Below are 5,258 nucleotides of genomic sequence, written 5' to 3'. Positions count from 1 at the left end.
GTTCATATGCCTTTTCTTCTGCTTCTCCCTCTCTCTCTCACACCCACGTTCTATCACTAATTGGATATAGAGCTGTAGAAAGAAAGGAGCTGTGGGCCCGAGAAGGAGGGATTAGAATGTACTCAGTACCTATGTGAGTGAGGTAAGAATTTCTGGGGATTGTGGAGATAATTTGATGATGAGGAAGAAAGGTACAATGAAATTGGGGAGGCGGGTGAGAAACAGGACAGTTTCCAGGACCTCTGAGTGCCTTACTCTTCATTCCTGGGAAAAATGCCGATCGAGGCACTTGACTTCACAGAGGGACAGATGCTAGTGGTGAAAGAGAAGGCTCAGAAAAGTAATATTGATGAGCTAAGGCATGAGAGCATTTGGTACTGTGTTTTGCACACAGAAAGTGCTCAATACATATGATTGAATGAATGAATGAAAGTTGGGTAATTGATGTACAAACCCCATGGATGAATATTTTCCAATATATCAGGTTGTCTTAGATGTGACTTCAATTTGGTTCTGTGAAGAAACTGAACCTTTAAGGAGAAAAATCCTGCTATTGGGCAAATCCCCTTAAGATTGGTAGTCAGAGGGCTGGTATATCAAGAGCAAATCTCTTAAATGTTGCCAGAACTGACAAAGAAATGGAGGGGCAGAGGAAGGCAAGCAGGGTCAGCCCCGCCTTTTGCCACTATTCGTTCCGCGGCCTTAGCAATGACACCCCACTTCTCTCCGATGATTGAGCTCTGAATCGACACTGAGCTAAGGGAGCCACGTTCCCCAGCCCAGACGCAGCTGAACTGTACACTTTCACTCTGTACATCCTAACACAAAGGCACGACCTTGTTTTCTTCAGGAAGTCCGAGATATTTTAAATTATAAACATGAAGTTCTCCACAAATGTTACTGCCGCTTCAGCCCTGGTTCCACCATTAGCCCGTGAGAAAGCTTTGAAATCCAACCGTGCTAGGCAACTGCTGTTTCTTGCCTGGTCAGTGAAGTTGTCACACTGTTCATGTTTTCAAACTAAAACCTAATCTTGTTTTCTTCAGATTCAAGGAAATATTGAATTTTCACGGGGACATGCCCTAGCCTCCAACTTGCATGCTGAGAGTAAATTTCAATTCTAAAATGGACAAATGTGTCTACCAGCGAAATCTCGTCTACAGAAACCAATAGAGGAGGGGATCTTAAACACCCTATAATAATAATGCTTTTAATTAGTGGAATACTATCAAAGAAGCTTACCTGGAATCTATAATTTCTGGTGGTGGGTCACACTACGGCAAACTTCTCGTATACCCTACAGTTGCTTTCATGGGTTCGTTTATCCTGTGAGTATGAAGATTTTCGATCTATTCTCACTTTCGTTCTTGAGGTATCACAGTTAAAGCTGTAATCAAGATTTTACATCAGCAACAATCGCACTTGGGTGGAAGGTATTTGGGAAGGCTTCTGTGGTGCGTTTAATACGGTACAGTAAGCACTTAATAATAATGTTGGTATTTGTTAAGCTCTTACTACGTGCAGAGCACTGTTCTAAGTGCTGGGGGTAAATACAGGGGAATGAGCTTGTCCCACGTGAGGCTCACAGTCTTCATCCCCATTTTACAGATGAGGGAACTGAAGCACAGAGAAGTGAAGTGACTTGTCCACAGTGACACAGCTGACATGGGGCAGATAAATATGACTGATTGAATGAACCAATACCAAAATCGGCACCTTCTCAGGAAACCTCTCATTGGAATCTCTGCCTGATCAACGCATGGCTCTTTTGTCCAAGTCCCTTAGTCTGCCAATGACTCTCGACTGGGCCTAATTACACAGTTATTGCTTTGCGTGAAGTTGAAGCTTCAGTGTAAAAGTGTTATAATGACCCAGTTTCCACAGCAACTGCTGGACTTTGGAGGTGTCCCAAGGTAGGAAAGAGTGGGGAAGAAGTGAAGAGAGAATCAAATTGGAGGATGGTGGGGCTCAGTGGAAGAGCCCGGGTTTAGGAGTCAAAGGTTGTGGGTTCTAATCCCGGCTCCACCACCTGTCAGCTTTGTGACTTTGGGCAAGTCACTTCACTTCTCAGTGCCTCAGTTACCTCATCTGTAAAATGGGGATTAAGACCGTGAGGCTCTTGTGGGACAACCTGATGACCCTGTATCTACCCAAGTACTTAGAACAGTGCTCAGCACATAGTAAGCGCTTAGCAAGTACCAACATTATCATTATTATTACAAACACATTGATGAATTGAAGGGCAGTGTGAAAGGAAACAATGTAGTTAAATGAAAGCAAAGTAGAATCATGGCAAACAGACTACCTACAATACTAATATCAATTACTAATACTCTGCCACTTGTCAGCTGTGTGGCTGTGGGCAAGTCACTTAACTTCTCTGTGCCTCAGTTACCTCATTTGTAAAATGAGGATTAACTGTGAGCCTCACCTGGGACAACCTGATTACCCTGCATCTAATCCAGCACTTAGAACAGTGTTCTGCACATAACAAGTGCTTAACAAATACCAACATTATTATTATTAATACTAACCAATACTAATTCAGTATAATTAGAGGAGAAACGGTGTTAAAATAAGTATAAAAATGCAAGGCTCATCTCATTATGCTATGTGAAAACAAACCACTGCCCAGGGGTAGGGACCATGTCTAATTTCCACCTGCTTGTTCTTTTCCAGTTCTTAGTGTAGTGTTCTGCATACAGTGATTGCTTATTATAATCAGTGGTATTTATTGAGCCCTTACAATGTGCATCATACAACAGAGTTTGTAGATGGGTTCCCTGCTCACAACATTATTACTTCTACTGAACTACAGTGATAAGGATTTCTATTTAGGGGGTGGCAGGTGGGGAGAGAGATTAGAGCATGAACTGCTTTATACACACACAGATAAATATAACTGTGAGCTCATTGGGGGCAGGCATTTTCACTGTTTATTGTTGTATTCTACTTCCCCAAGTGCTCAGTATAGTGCTCTGCACACAGTAAGCACTTAATAAATTGATTGAATGAACATATGCCTATATATGTATATATACATTTAGAGAGAGAGAGAGAGAGAGAGAGAGGCACCAAGGTCAATGTAATCAGAAACCTTAAAATGATATATCCATTTATCTCTCAATCTATTGATCTATCTTTATTCAGATCTAATTTTGGGTTCAAAAATTGTGTTACTGATGTCATCAAAGTGTGCGACTATAACTGCTAAGACTTTTGTGTTATTGAAAACACCTCCTCCCATATTCTGGTCATGTAAAGATCATCGCATATCCCACTTATGCACTTCATGGAGTTTTACTTCCCCCCGTTTGCTCTATGGGTTTCACCAAGACTTTGTTCTAGCAGCATCACACCATTTCTAACCGCTGTTTTCCAGGGTGGCCTGTCTTCTTTAATATCTCTCAAATGGACGTTGTCTAAATGCACAGTCTGAGGCTCTGCTTCCTCTGCAGAGCTAAAATATTTCTCCTCGACACCCTGATTAGTTTTCCCAATTTCATCTCCCGTGGAGCAGCTTGTCTGGTAACCTGACATTATGCATTCTAGTATTGTTGAAACTCGCATAAGAAATTACACAAAATGTCTGGAGTAAGTCCACGACAGAAATACATGAATACAATCATCTTCTTAAAATTTCAGTTTGGTTTGAATCTCTCCCAAAGGACAGATTAGTCTTTTATTTCCATTTTCTATTTCCTTTTCTAGCTTTACATTATGAGGAAATATGCTGCCTAAATAGTAAAATTCAGTGATAAGATTTCGCTCTATGAGGAGATCCTCGGCTGTGCAGGTCAGATGAATAGTCGACCATCATCTTCTCCCTTCTTCAACTGCAAGTCCATAGCACTGCTGCTTCTGAAAAGTTTGCATTTCCTCTGTGTGTGTGCTTCTAGACAATACGTGGGTGGATGCTTTTAGTACACAACTCTTTTGACAACACATCAATCTGTATCCAGGAAGACATCTACCCAGATGAATATTTTCTAATTCTTCTGTCCTGCTCTAGCCATAACATGTAGTGAAAAGGTGCATTTTGGCAGAACGTAATGTGTATTCACTGGGCAGCTCCTTTAGGACTGATCTGAGATCTCTCAATGTTGCCCTTGGCATGTTGAATTGGAAAAATTTCCTCTAGAATCAAAATCATAGTCTCCAATCAAGTTCCAGATCCAGGCCTCCCCTTGGGAATACCTGCACCCTGAAACTTCATCCTGCTTCTCTGGATGTGTCTGATTGCTGTGTCAGCCTCCTCACTGACCTCCCCGTCTCCTGTCTCTCTCACTTCAGTCCATGTTTCACTCTCCCATCTGGATCATTTTTCTACAGATTCATTTGGCCCATCTTTCTCCATTCCTCAAGAACTTCCAGTTGTTGCCCATCCACCTCCGCATCAAACAAAAACCCCTTACCATTGGCTTTAAAGCACTCAATCACCTTGCCCAGCCTTACCTTACCTCTCTGATTTCCTACTACAACCCAGCCCGCCCACTTTGCTCCTCTAATGCCAACCTCTTCACTGTACCTTGATCTAGTCTATCCCACCGCCAAACCCTCCTCCACATCCTGCCTCCACCCTGGCACTCCCTCCCCCTTCATTTCTAACAGATGATCACTCTCCCCACCTTCAAAACCTTAGGAAAACGGCATCTCCGAGCTGTCTTCCTCGTCTATGCTCATTTCTTCTTCTCCCTCTCCCTTCCATTTGGATTTGCATCCTTTTTTCACCCACCCTCAGCTTCACAGCACCTACCTGTAATCTATTTATTGATATTAATGAATACAATCTTTAAATATCATCTCCCCCTCTAGATTGTTTCTGTGGACATGGAATGTGTCTATCAACTCTGTTATATTGCACTCTCCCAACCACTTAGTACAGTGCTCTGCACACAGTGAGAGCTCAATAAATGTAATGGATTCATTGACGGATTGATCTTTAAGTCTTGCCCCAAATGTTTCATCCAATCACTGCAGGTAATTTGATTCCTTCCCTGATCTGCCTCCACTTTCCCTTCTCCCTTCCTTTTCTCCACTGATACTGACTGTCAGGAGACACGTTCCCTGCCCACCATGAGGAGAAATGATGTCTCCATTTCTGGCTCGCCCAGTGATATGCTTGTGGATACATCTTTGCATCTTGACACATTGTACAGAGCAGTCCGAATTTTTTTTTCATTTTTTGTTTTTTTTTATGGTTTCCAGAGCACACATCTGCTGATGATGTCAAATGCTTTGGAAGGTCTATGATTACT

Source organism: Ornithorhynchus anatinus, chromosome 4 (assembly GCF_004115215.2).
Source record: "Ornithorhynchus anatinus isolate Pmale09 chromosome 4, mOrnAna1.pri.v4, whole genome shotgun sequence".
NCBI classification, from domain to species: Eukaryota; Metazoa; Chordata; class Mammalia; order Monotremata; family Ornithorhynchidae; genus Ornithorhynchus; species Ornithorhynchus anatinus.
The sequence above is the reverse complement of the archived record's forward strand: the minus strand, read 5'-3'. Positions refer to the sequence as shown.